At 38.5% G+C, this 14701-nt stretch overlaps 1 protein-coding gene across 7 annotated transcripts in view; it reads right to left on the minus strand.

Moving 5' to 3' along the window:
• The window catches only part of Wnk3 (WNK lysine deficient protein kinase 3), a 210387-nt gene that overhangs the window by 194635 nt on the left and 1051 nt on the right, over positions 1-14701 (minus strand). For 2 of the 7 annotated variants that reach the window (XM_010610744.2, XM_010610743.2), the window contains exons 1-2: positions 14449-14695; positions 1168-1203 (exon numbers count right to left, since the gene is read on the minus strand). The exons of 1 other annotated variant lie outside the window; for it this stretch is intronic. The gene's annotated coding sequence lies outside the window, so the exon portion shown is untranslated. Of the gene's footprint in view, positions 1-1167; positions 1204-14326; positions 14379-14448; positions 14696-14701 lie in introns of those variants that run through there. 4 more of the 7 variants (XM_010610742.2, XM_033760393.1, XM_010610741.2 and 1 more) reach the window with 4 other exon arrangements.

A 14701-nucleotide genomic window follows, 5' to 3' on the forward strand; every position in this document is an offset into this window, starting at 1 on the left:
TGCTTATAGCAGCACAACTCATAATAGCTAAATCTTGGAAGTGGCTTATATGTCCATCAACATGTGAACTGATAGGGAAAATATAGTATTCACACACACTGCAGTACTACTTTGCCAAAAACAAGGATAAATTTGAGTCATTTGTAGGAAAATAGATACACCTTGAGGCCATGTTAAGTGAAATAAATCAGACACACAGCTTAAATATCACATGGTTTCTCTTATATGAAAAACCCAAAATATAAATAAATTAAAGAGCAAAATAAAAGATAATAGGAAACAGGAGACAGATCTTTTGCAAAAGGGTAGGTAAGCAAGAGACTGAGGGAGAGGGGCTGCAGGGAAGAGGAAGGGGATGAAAATGAATTAAGATGTGTTATGTATATACCAGCTCCCCATGAGGATTTTAATTACTATGTACTGCAAACATTTAAAAAACAAAGATCAGGCCTCAGACATACAGCTATTAAGTTCACAGCTATATATCACAACCTATGTGTGATCTATTTTCCTTCATAAAATGGTAACTACATTGATCTAAGTCCTAGAAATATGTATAAAGACAACTATAAAAGCACTTCTCTTCAGACTGAAATTAGAGTGAAAAAATCTCTCAAATTTATGTCCTGTCACTCCTCCTTCAATACATTTGTTATGTATGCTTGGAGCATTTGAGTTAAAAGTTCAAAATAAATTTTTCCCTGTAGTTTATCTTAGTCGTAACCATAGGAAATCCAACATAAAACCAGTAAAGCCAGGTATGGTTGGACACACCTATAGTTCCAGCTACTGAGGGGCCTGAGGTAAATGTACTGCTTGAGCCCAAGAGTTGCAAACTAGCTAGGGCACCATACAGTAGTTATACTCCATCTCAAAATAACAACAAACAAACAAAAAAAATCACATGCCAAGCACAGTGGCCCACACCTGTAATCCCAGCTACTAAAGCAAAGAGAATTGCAAATTCAAGGCCAGTCTGGACAACTTGGTGAAATCCTGTCTCAAAACAATACACAACATACAAGATCCCAATAATGAATGTAACTGTACTGTATACGTAAAATGTACCAATAAACTCAATGAGGAAAAAAATACACAATGGAGTATTATTTTGTTTTTTTAAATTTTAAACATGAATTGGGATGTTGCTCAGTGGTGAATGCTTACCCAGCAAGCACAAAGCCCTGGGTTCAATCTTCATTACTGAAAAAGAAAAACATACATACAATTAAAAGAACATATTTTGTCAACAACGGTTCAAAAAAAAATTTTCTGAGACAGAGTCTTGCTACGTAGCTCAGACTGGCCTTGAACTCACTATTCCTCCTAGGCTAGCCCGAACTCAGCCCAGTGCTGGAATTACAGGTGTGTACCACAATGCCCAGCTTCAAAGAATTTCTTTACCTTTTTATAATAGGCAATTGAAAGAATGCATAAAGTCAAAATTATACAGTAAAATTTCCACTATTTTCTTTATCATATACATATATTCATGCCAATAAACATATACAAAGTACCAATTTACAAGCACTGTGTCAAGATCCAAGAATCAAAGAAGAAAAATAAGTCCTTGTCCTCAAGGAGACTACAATTTATCCAAGGTTAAGGTATATTACTGAAGGCTGGGAGTGTAGCTCAGTCTACTTTTGTAGCATGCTCAAGGGCCTCGGTTCAATCTCCAACAATGGGGAAAAAGATGTATCACTGTAGACTTCTACTTCAAGAAAGTAAACAATGTCTTTATCACTTTTTCCTTCCATGAATCCAGAAAAATGACTTTACATAAAGGACTACAAAAAGATAAATCATAAGTCAGTGATAGAAATGGGAAACAGTATGATAGATGAAAGATTTTAACAATTTCTGGCAGAAAGCAAACAGAAAAGAACCAGTTGATAACACAAATCAAGGGATGATACAACTTAAAATATGTAATGGAAATGAATAAGGTTCTAACACAGGAGGGAGCAGATTTGCAGGGTAGAATCCGTACTCTGAAGACTGAACCCACAAGGGCAAAATGAAAAAAAAAAAAAGGCTGAAAACAAGGATACACTGAGGATCTGAGTTTTTTTCCCTACTACTGGGGACTAATCTCAGTGCTTTTGTCCTCAGCTACATGCCAATCCATTTTTCTTTTTCTTTTTCCTTTTTTCTTTTTTTGAGACTGTCTCACTAAATCGCTAAATTGCCCAGGCTGCCCTTGAATTTGCAATCTCCCTGCCTCAGCCTCCCAAAGTACGGGCATTAGACCTCTGCACCACCATACCAAGCTGAGGATCTGAATTATGGCACAAATGATATATCCTCCAGCCAAAAGAAATAAATCCCTGGAAACAGAATTCAAATTCAAAAAACTGGGAAGAATTGGAGAATCTTAGAGCAAAGGTCTCTGCCTTATGGCATTTGAACTCTCTAAGTAGATTAATAGCAGCCCACCCATGAACCCCAAAATAAAGCCTGCCCAAGTGGACAGAACTTTCAATCAGCCCTACCACTAGCTCATTCTTAAATATTGTGTGAACAGACTTGGATGACATTCATTTTAAGAATACCTGATCAATCGCCAGTACCAAAGAAAAAAAAAATTAGGTAGTTGGGGATTTAGCTCAGTGGTTCAATGGCCAGCCTTGCAAGCGAAAGGACCCAAGTTCAATCCCCAGTACCAAAAAAGAAAAAAGAAAAAAAAAGAATATCTGAAATACAGAAGAGAAAGATAATGAAAGCTGGCCATCGTGGCACACACATGTAATCCCAGCATTCAGGAGACTGAGGTAAGAGTACTGCTGCAAGTTCAAAGCTAGCCTGGGCTGCATATGGTAGTAAGTTCAAGGCTACCTTACATTATATAGCAAGACCCTGTATCCAAAGACCAAAAAGAAAAAGGAAAGAAGGAAAGATCAAGAAAAAGACAAAACAGCTGGGCATGGTGGCACACACCTGTAATCCCAGCACTTGGGGGACTAAGGCAGGAGGATTGCTATGAGTCTGAGACCAGCCTGGGCTACATAGTGAAAACAATCCTTGGAGGAGCTAAATAATGTCAGAAATAATTTTTAATTTATTAAAAATATAACATATGGGGCTGGAGTTGTAGCTCAATGGTAGAACACTTGCCTTGCATCCACAAGGCCCTGGGTTCCATCCCCAGCACCACAAAAATAAGTAAATAAACAAATAATATATAGCTCAAAATTCAGCCGGGTGTGGTGGCTCACGCCTATAATCCCAGCACTCGGGAGGCTGAGGCAGGAGGATCACTGTGAGTTCGAGCCCAGCCTGGACTGCATAGTGAGTTCCAGGTCAGTCTCAACTACATAGTGAGACTCTGCCTCAAAAAACAAAAAACAAGAAACAAAAAAACCCAAATAGCTCAAAATTCAAAGAAAAATATAAATGGGCAGGCTCACTCCTAACCCTGTATCCCATCCATTTCATTTCTATCCCTTCCCTTAGGTTGTTTGTTACACTTCTGGGATGCTAACCTAGGGTCTTCTGCAGGGTAGGCAAGCACTCTACCATGAAGCTACATCCCCAGGCTCTCTTTTCTTTAACCTTTTATTTTTTTAAGAGGCATGGTCTCTCTGTGTTCCCTAGACAAGTCTCAAATTCCTGGGCTCAATTAATTCTCCTGCTTCAGTCTTCTGAGTGGTCCAACAGATGGGACTACAGTCACATGCCATCATGCCACACAACAATCTTTTTTCTATTTCATTTTCTTTCTTTCTTTCTTTCTTTCTTTCTTTCTTTCTTTCTTTCTTTCTTTCTTTTTTTTTTTTTTGAGACAGGCTCTCCCTTTGTAGTTCAGGCTGGCCTTGAACTCACTATGTAGCCCAGGCTGGTCTCAAACTCATGGCAATCTTGCTGCTGCTGCCTCCCAAGTGCTGGAATTACAAGCATGCATCACCACGCCCAGAACAAGCTTTAATTTTACTAAATGTTGCTGAATTAATCTTCATAGTGGTTTCACTAATTCATAGTCCACCAATAACATCTGAGTTTCTTTCTCTTAATGTTCTTACCAATACTTGGTACAGTATTACTAGGCAATTGATTTTTTAAATATAATTAATTTTGTCAATATGATGGGTATGAAATATTACCAATGTGATTGCATATAAATGGGAATTAAGCTAATCTCCTTTGCTCTGTGTCACTCTTAATTTTCTTGATGACTAGTAAGATTTAGGTTCTTTTCATATTTATTGTCTCTTTCATTTTTCATCCTGTGTGAATTATTCATTCATATCATTTTCCTCTTTTAAATTTTTTTTCAGGGCCAGGGATTTAGCTCAGTGGCTCCACGTCTGCCTTGCAAAGCAAACACAGGGTCTGAGTTCGATCCCTGGTATCAAAAAAAAAAGTAATAAAAATTTTTCTCAGTGTTGGGAAGGGCTTCTGCATGCTAGGCAACTGATCTACTAATAAGCTACATATCCCACTCCCTTCAGAGTCTCTTTAGGCAAATATATGTTCTCTCTTTCCCTTTTTCCATAAAAAAAAAATTATGGTGGCTGGGTGAGGGGTGCATGCTTATAATTCCAGCACTGTGGAGCTGAGAAGGGAGATTCACAAATTCAAACCCACATAAGCAATTTAACAACTTAACAAGCCACTGTCTCCAAATAAAAAAGAAAAAGGGACAGGGATTTAGCTCCATGGGAAATTCCTGAGTTCAATCCTAATACCACAAAAAAATTATAGTATATACAGTTTTTATTATTTTTGTTAGTGTAAGATGGGGTTTTCCTATGTTGCCCAGGCTGGCCATGAACTCCTGGGTACAAGCAATCATCCTGTCTAAGATTTTTGGTCTTTTCTTTTTTGCAGTAGTAGGAAATGGAACCCATAGCCTCATATATGCCAGGCAAGTACTCTACCAGTGAGCTACATCCCCAACCCATTAAGCTTTTTATATAGTCATAATTTTATACTATTTTTCCTTTTTACTACATATAAGATTCTCATTCTCACTTTGTGGCAAATTGCTTACCATTGTAAGTAATATTGCATATTTTATCATATAAGATTGGTGGAACAAAGAAAATTTGCATCTTTAAACTTTTATTAAAGTAATATTAATACATCCAGAAGAGTGCACATAATACATGTATATCTTTATACAATGCTGACAAACTATCTTCTATGTGTAATTAAATTCTATAGAAGGCAATTCCAATTTAAACGCTGACATACAGCGTGTGAGAGTAATTTTTACTCCAAGCCTTTGAAAATAAAAATTGCTATAAAACATTTTGATCTTAAAGACTATGATAGAACGGGGTGTGGTGGCACATACCTATAATCCTAAACAATCTGTGAGGCTGAGGCGGAAGGAGTGCAAATTTGAGCCCAGCCTGGGAAACTTAGTAATATAATGAGATCCTATCACAAATGATGGCACATGCCTATAGAGAGGAGGAGGCAGGAGGAGTATCTCAAATCCAAGGCCAACCTGGGCTACATAGTGAGTTCAAGGCCAGTCAGAACTATATAGCAAGACCTTGTCTGAAAAACTTAAACAAAAATAAAATTAAATAAAACGTAGGCTATTGTGGCTTTCCTCACAATAGTCTACCCTGTATCCTCCCAGAGTGTACTTTTATCTTGCTTCTTCCTCTTTTACTTGGCCCAAACTCACTCTGCAGAGCCAGTTTCTCCTTCACTCTTCACTTTTACTTTTTCAAATAAACTTTGTCACATTAAAAATTAAAAAATAGTTTTAAAAAGGGGTTGGGGATATAGTTCAGTGTGAAAGTCCTGTGTTCGATCAATCCCCAGTACTGCCAAAAAAAAGGAGATCTATCTATCTATCTATCTATCTATCTATCTATCTATCTATCTATCTATATTTGGTACTGGGAATCAAACTCAGGCAGTGGGATTTTATAACCTAAAACTACCTTTTTCTTTGTTTTTAATTTTCCTGTTTTACTTCAGCAAAATCACTTCTTCAATTAAAAATGGCCATTTAAAAAATGCCCATTTTATGTGAAAAAGTTATGTGTTAAAATCTTCTCCATCTTCTTTAAACTTACCCTCTCATCTCCAATTAAATCTAACTTCTCCTCTCCCATTAACACCTTATTCTGCCTATCCTTTTATAGCAGCAGCATCTAAACTACATACTGCCCTTAGGCCAACCCTACCACACTGTCTGTTTTTGTGTATCCAGTGAGAAAGAAAAGTTTTTATTATTTTAAGTGGTTGAAAAGAGTAAAAAAATAGTCATTCGTGACATAAAAATGACTTGAAATTCAGAGTTCAGTGCCCAAAACTAAAGTTTTATAGTAACATGGCCACAATTCATTTATTTACATATCGTCCATGGCATCTATAACAGCTGAGTTGAGTAATTCCAAAAGATACTTTATGGCCCACAAAGCCTAAAATATTTACTATCTGGGCTTTTATCACCAAATGTTTGCTGACCCCTGCTTTATAATTTTCAAAAGAACTTCACAGGACTGTGGGTGGGGCTGGGGAATTCAACTCAGTGGTAAAGCCTGAATGCAAGACCTCTAGAACCAACAAAAATAATTCATCTATTTTATTCAATTACTCCTAACAACAATCCTGAGAGATACTTGGAATTAACCGGAATTCTGAAAATCAGGACAGTTCACAGAAGTTTAAAGGCTTGCCTAAATTATAGAGCTGCTAAATGAAAAGGAGAATTCTGGAATTCTAGTTTTCTAACTTCAAATCCAACATACTTTCTACCAAACTGTCACTTTCTAAGAACTCAAACTCTCTTTATTAATCAATGAATTTAGACATTTGGTGCTAAAATTTACCAGATAGGAAGAAACATAAAAGCTTTAAATTGATGGAAGAACATATCTCAATTGAGATCCTTTCCAAAAGTATATTAATAGACTACATTACACTTCATATGCATTACAAATGGTATTTTCCCATTGGTTAGCAAAGGAACTCTGCAAAGTAGGTAGGGGTAGGGCTTTTGTTTTAATAACAAGGAAAAGGGTGCTAACAGACACACAAGATCACACTGAGGCAGGGCTATAATCCAAACTGACTCCTACTCTAGTAACATTTCCACTGAAGAACAGTCTCTTCTTGTAAGGAATGTACCTATTTTTGTTTTGGTTTTCTTAGAAACAAAAAGTAGTAACTCATCCATTTTAAATAGTAAAAAACTTGCAATGTAATTCAATCAACAGAAAGGACACTAAGAATTTTCATTCAGTAACAGCCTGTTTAGCTTAGCTTGGCAACACATGCCTGTAATTGCAGCATTCTGGGAGGCTGAGGCAGCAGGATCTCAAATTCAAGCCAGCATGGGCAATTTAGCAATTTAGTGAGACTCTGTCTCAAAATACAAAAAGGGGTTAGGAAGCAGCTCAGTGGGAAGGCCCTGAGTTCAATTCCAAGGTACCACAAAAAGAGGGTGGAGGAGAGGGTGAGGGAGAGGTGGGGTGAGGGAGAGGGAGAAGACTGTTCAAAGAATATATCAGACATTTGGGAAATAGATGGTGAAAAGAGGTAGCACAAATTAAGGTCTTTGCCTTCATTGCCTGGACCCTCCCCCAGGATATATTCTAGCTGGTCTCTTGTCATTCAAAGTCACCTCCTCAACGAAGTCTTCCCTAGTTACCTGAGCTACAGAAGCTCCTCCCCCAATATTCCACCACTCTTTTAAGTTTTCTTCCTCATATTAATCATCATTTCCTCTAAAATTATTTATTGACCATCCATCATCCTCCACTGCAATCTTTTCCCACCTACTCTCAACATGCCCACATTGGCACACTGCAAGAATGCAATGATTATTTGTTAAACTAGTGGTAGAACCTACAAATACCTTGGGTATGTCCTACTATGATTCACTTGGGCTAATAATTTCAGAGTAACTATCCATATCTTTAAAAGGTTCCTTAGCGCTGGGTGTGATGACGCACACCTGTAAACCCAGCACTCGGGAGGCTGAGGCAGCTCCAAGTTCGAGATTAGCCTGGCTACGCAGGTCCAGATCAGTCTCAATTGCATAGTGAGACCCTGTCTCGAAACAAAACAAAACAAAACAAAAAGTTCCTTAGCAAATGAACCACCTATCTTCAAGAGGTTTAAAATTTAAGCAGTGCACGTGCCTGTAATCCCAGCACTCAGGAGGCTGAAGCAGGGCTGCTATGGGTTCAAGATCAGCCTGAACTACACAGGAAGACCCTGTCTCAATAAAACAAAACAAAACACACAAAAGTTTTTCATCTCTTGCAAGAAATCTTCAAAGACTAAATGGAAAGGCCACACAGTAGCCCCAAAGAACAAAAAATTTAATCTCTTAGGACTAGGGATGGCTCAGTAGTACAGTGCTTTCTTTGCAGGTAGGAGGTCCTAAGATCCATACCCAGCACACAAAAAAATTTATTTGAGCAGCAGTGGACATAATCAGAGCTAAACTATCATCTCATAAGTCTTGGAGCTGAATCAGCACACTTTCCCATGCTTATTCTAAAATGACTCCTGCCAGGTATGGTGGCATATGGCTATAATCCCAGCTCTGGGAAGCTGAGGCAGGAGGATCCCAAATTCAAGTACAGCCTGGGCAATTTAGCAGCTTAGTGAGAGCCTGTCTCAAAATAAAAAATAAAAGAAGGGCTGGAGATGTAGCTTAGTGCAAAAGCCCTGAGTTCAATCTCTAGTACAAAAACAAAAAATAAAACAACAACAAAAAAAAAAACCTCCTAGTTTGAAAAACAAATTAATGGCCCTATTCTAATTATGCTTAACTAAAAGCTGAGATTTATCAACCAATTCTGCTATGCCAATTTTAATTCTTATTTTTACAAGTAACTAAATTATAAAATAATCTTACATTATTCCTAAATGATCAGGATAATACATGGGTGATTATAGCTGACACTACAAATGAAAAGTCTCTGTAAAGTATTGATACATTTTAGTTAAGAAATTGGCTCAAAATATTTGGCTAGATACAGATCTGAACAATCATATACAATATAACACAGGTATGATTGCTTTTAAAATATATCTAATGCCAATTTCTGGTTAAATTATACATTAATTATAGACCAAAACTGTTTATTCCCCAGTTTTAAACAAAGATTTAATCATATACAATTTTCAAACAAAAAACTCTTATCTAAAAATACCTTATGTAGGGACGGGGATTTAGTTCAATGGTGCCGCCGCTTGCCTCGCAAGTGCAACAATTATTTAGCTCCACATACTGAAGTTTCCTGTTTGAGACATACTGAGGCCTCCTGATCATGAAAACCTCTCTGATTCATAAGGACCTCTGAAACTTCCCCACACTTCAAATACAATACATCATCTTCAAAAATGCATTTAGAAGCCATGCATAGTGGTGCACACCTGTAATCCCAGAAATGAAGGAGGCTAAGGCAGGAGAATCTCAAATTCAAACCCAATCTTTATGTAATATACATTTAAATACTTGTGTATTGGGTATTTTATATTTTAAAAATTCCATCAGGCATGGTGACACGCACCTGTAATCCTAGCACTCAGGAGGCTGAAGCAGGAGGATCACTGTGAGTTCAAGGCTAGCCTGGACTACATAGTGAGTTCAAGGACAGCCTGAACTACATAGAGAGACCATGTCTCAAACAAATAAACAAGCATTTTTAAAAACTGAAAGTTAATATATCTGCAAAAGAAAGAAGCTGTATCCTTAAGTCATGTCACATACAAAAATGAGCTCAAAATGGATCAAAGACTTAAACATGAGAACCAAAACTATAAAACTCTTCAAAGAAAATACAGGAGTAAATTGTCATGACCTTGGAAATGGCAATGATTTCCTAGATATAAAACCGAAAGCTCAAGAAACCAAAGAAAAACAGACAAAATGGACTTCATCAAATTTCAAAACTCTTGTGCCTCAAAACACACTATCAAAAAATATAGAGACAACTCTAGAATGAAATAAACCATTTGCAAATCACATATCTCATCTAGAATACAGATTTTTAAAAACTCTTATAACTCTGTCAGACGTAGTGGCACATGCCAGTAATTCCAGCACTCGGGAGGCTGAGGCAGAAAGACTGCCATGAGTTTGAGGCCAACATGGGCTAGACTAACAGGCAAGACCCTGTCTCAAAAAACAAACAAACAAAGAAAAACCTCTTGCAAATCATAAAAAAAACAATCAAATTAAAATTAACAAATTAAACAGACATTTCTCCAAAGAAGAAATACAAATATTCAACAAGCACAAGAGAAGATGCCCAACATCAATCATTAGGGAAATGCAAATCAGAAACTCAATGATAGGGAACCCTCTTTCTGGGTCCTCTCCTGTCTCTCTCCCTCAATAAAATTTCCTACTCTTGAAAAAAAAAAAAAAACCCTCAGTGATACCACTTAACACCCACCAGGATGCCTATTTTTAAAAAAGCAAGAAAGCAACAAGCATTGGTGAGGTTGTAGAGATAATTGGAATCCTCATATGTTGTTGGTGGAAATGCAAAACTGTGCAGCCACTGGGAAAAACAGCTTGGTGGTTCCTCAAGTTAAATACAGGATTACTGTATGACCCATCAATTCCACTTCCAGATACCCAAAATAATTTTGTTCATACAAAAACTTGTACATGAATATTCATAGTAGCACTACTCAAAAAAGCTTAAAGATGAAAACATCACAAATATGCCCATGAACTAATGAATAAGCAAAATCTGGCATATCAATATAATGAAATATTATTCAACTGTAAAAGGGAATCACATACTGTTGTATGTTGCAACATGGGTGAATCACAAAATCACACTAAGTGAAAGAATCCAGACATAACAGATCATCTATACCTTATATCCACTTATGAAATATCCAGAAAAAGTAAATCTATAAGAGACGGTAGAGGCAAAGGGGTAGAAAAAATGAGGAGTGTCTTTACAGAATTTCCCTTGGGGCTATAAAAATATTTTGGAGGGGAGGAGAATGAATATGAATTCTGGTTTTTATCCAAGACACATAATCAAGTATACCTGCAAGTGGATCTGGAAGTGGTCTGCTTATAGTAAGAGGATACAGAATGGAAAGGTATTGGTATTTTTTTCTTACACACAATCCTTCCTCCTACAAATACATATACACAAAAACTTAAACCTTCCAAGACTATTTTTAATTCAATTACCCAACTAGAAATCTGTTAGTAGTATACAGTTCTCATTTTCTTTATGGTTTATTATGATTCTTTTTTTCTAGAGTCTCAGGCTGGCCTTGAACTCATGGCAATCCTCCTGCCTCAGCCTTCTGAGTGCTGGGACTACAGGCATGCCCACCACACCTGGCATTTACTATGGTTCTTTACAGCCATTGGCTTTATTATTCACTTGCTAAGCAATGGACAACTTAGTGAAAATAGAAATCCCTCTACTTTATGGAAGGAAGAAGGTTTAGTCAACACCACAGAAGTCTAATTTCTGAAACACTAAAAAGTAATAATATCAATAAATGTAGACTTTTGATACAAGGATTAACATTGGTCTAGAAGTCAGAACTCCAAGGTCTACCACTTACTAGGGAGTTTCTTCTTTTTCTGAGCTTCACCTTCTCTTTCAACTATAAGGAGGAAAATACCTTTCCTGCCTGCCTCCTAACAGAAGTTCAGTAAATAAGATTACATACTAAGTGTGGGAACTCTAAAAAGGGATACCTTATCTAGCTTAATGGATAATGCCAGCCAAAGGAAGAAAGGAGGAACAGAAAAGGCTTTCAAGAATGTCGAGCCAGGCATGGTGATGCACTTGCCTGCTATCCCAGCATTTGAGAGGCTAAGCCAGGAGGATTGCCAAATTCAAGGCCAGCTGGGCTACATGGTGAGTTCAAGAGCAGCCTGAATCTACAGCAAGTCCATGCCTCCAAAAAAGAAAACAAATGTTTTGAAGGCAAAGCTGTCTAGTCCTTCACTTCAGCCTTAAAATTCCAGCCTTATCTCATTCCAGTCCCCAAATACGCCATGCTTACATTTTCTAGCCTCTATACTCGAATGCCTTCCACTCAAAGAAGGTAATCTCCCTCCTGCTCTCCCCCCGCTACACACACAAACACAGTATTCACCTCAATCTGGCAGACTAACTTTTGTATTCAAATTATAGGTAGCCACAAAAATATTACATTCTTTCCAATATCAAAACAGAATAGAAAAAATGTTCTCAAATTTGTAACATTTCCAAGAGAACTCAATACATGATGGTAAAGTTTGTAAAAATAATCATGAATGAGATAATTGACAATGTGAAATAGGGAGAAAAGGGCTAAAGGTGTAGGGAGTGGGAAGGGTAGGGGAAAGGTAATAAGGGAAAAGAAAAAAATATGAGAAAATGAAAAAATGGAAATAAAATGTTTGTAAATGGGAAGGGGAGGAGGGGGCAAAGGGAGGGCAGGGGTATGGGGAAAAAATGAGAACCAAGATCTATCATGTAAAGGTACAGGATCCCAATGATGAATGTAACTGTACTATATACCTAAAATGTACCAATAAACTCAAAAAATAAAATAAAATAAAAATAAAAATAATCATGAAAAGTAAGAAATCCATAATAAATCTTGACCCAGAACAGAATGATATAGTCACAAAATATCCTTACCAGAAACAATGTACTTGGACAAAAAGTCCAAGTAATCTGTTGTAATTTAAAATCACATCAAAAAGCAAGTGCTGGGCAGGGGATTTAGCACAGTGGTGCCGCAGCGCAGCCTGCCTCGAAAGCGCAAGGACCCGAGTTCAATCCCAGTACCAAAAATAACAACAAAACAAACAAACCAAAAAAAGCAAATGCCAATTTTCAAACAAGATAAATTCAAAATGACCAAAAATATCATGTGTAATTTTTAAGCACTCAAAATAAGCTTTAGTACATTTTAGCTACATTTTAATGCAAAGTATCGTTCCTTGGGACTGTTGACTGGAAACAATTTTTAAATTTATCAATCCAAAGAATAGAGGTTTCGAGAAGACACCTGCGGCTCTGCGTTATATACTAGGACCTTGTCAAAAGTTCTCTTGATGGCCGGGGATTTAGCTCAGCGGTTCGGTGGCCTGCCTCGCAAGCGCAAGGACCTGAGTTCGATCCCCGGTACCCAAAAAAAAAAAAAAAAAAGTTCTCTTGAGAAAATGGAAACAAAGTTTTTGTAAATAGGGAAGGGAGGACAGGGTGAAGGGAGGGCAGGGGTATGAGAAAAAATGAAAACCAAGACCTGTCATGTGAAGGTACAAGATGCCAGTGATGAATGTAACTGTACAGTATACGTAAAAAGTACCAATAAACTCAATAAAATAAAAAGTTCTCTTGATATTCAAACTTATTACGTATGAAAAACAGTAACAAAGCCTCCAAAAAATAGGATGCAACCATTACTAAACAGATTTTCAGCACTCAAAAGCTATTCATATAACTGCCGCAGCAGTAACTATTAAAATGGAATAAGGTATACTACTTGCATCTGTTTTGGGGTTCAGCCTCATTTTAACATCTTTCAACTCCCGAGATATGGAGATACACACGTGCAGGGCTTCCACCCACACCCCACTACATAAATGTTTCACCACTCTTTAGTCAAAACCTCTTTCCACACAACGAAACCACCTCACTTTCACCCGAACCCTATCACGCTATCTCCTTGCCATCCCCAACATGTCAGTCACACAACACACACCGCCCCTTTCCAAATAACACCTCTCAATCCCCTTGAATCTAACACATTTACAAATATTCCTCGCTCTGATCCAGTCGACACACATCACACCCCATCTGAACCTAAAAATCAAATCCACTCTTTTCCCCACCCAATTTCCATCAATACAAACACCGAAACCTTAAACTTCCCACACCCGAAGCTATCTTCTCTTTCAGTAGCCTCAATCTCACTTAAATGATTACTCGGTCCTTTGTCAACTGTCTCCTGGTCTTCCCCTAGTATCTTCCTCACCTTCCCAGGCTCATAATCCTCCATCTGCTACCAAAGTTGCTACTCCCCCCAAACAAAAAAAGAAAAGAAAAAATGCATCTCATCCTCAAATCTACCCTTCCCCACTTTCTGGCTCTTAATTCTCTCCGCCTAATCCGTCACTACGACAGCAGCTGCGACAACGCCAAAGATTCCCAGTTCAGATTCCTCCAGTATCTACTGGTGATGGCACTCACCCGGCCTCGGTCAAGCGGGCCCCCACTCGGACGTTTACTGGGAACAGGCTTTTGGCCGCCGCTGTCTCCCTCCATTCATCCCTGGCCCATTCATCTCTAAGCCAGATCCCAGACACGCCCCCCGGCCTCCTCCTCCTCTCCCAGCGCCCCAAACAGCCCGGGACCCTTACCAGACTAGAGGCTTTTAAGGAGGGAGACTGACTTTTTGTTTCTTCTTCGCCCTCTCTCAAGACTCCTCCAGCCCCCCGACAAGCCACACCGTAGAACAGAGACATACACACAAACACATCACCTCTTCCTCCTCTATCGCCGCTTCCGATGCTTCTTACTCCCCTCGATGTCTGGGGCTCTGTTCCGTGTCGTGTGCGCGTGCGCGCGAGCGTCTCCCCTAGAGCCCACCGGGTTAGCTACGGCCGGTAGGTAAAGAGCGGGCGGGGTTAGAGGAGCGGGGTAGGAGCCCTAGCTCGCGCTCAAAGGGAGCTGATCAAGCGCACGCGTACTCCAGCCAGGGAATTCAGACTGGTAGAGAGGGGCGGAGGGGGGCG

The sequence above is a fragment of the Fukomys damarensis genome, unplaced genomic scaffold, assembly GCF_012274545.1.
Source record: "Fukomys damarensis isolate Sample0158 unplaced genomic scaffold, DMR_v1.0_HiC HiC_scaffold_39, whole genome shotgun sequence".
NCBI lineage: Eukaryota > Metazoa > Chordata > Mammalia > Rodentia > Bathyergidae > Fukomys > Fukomys damarensis.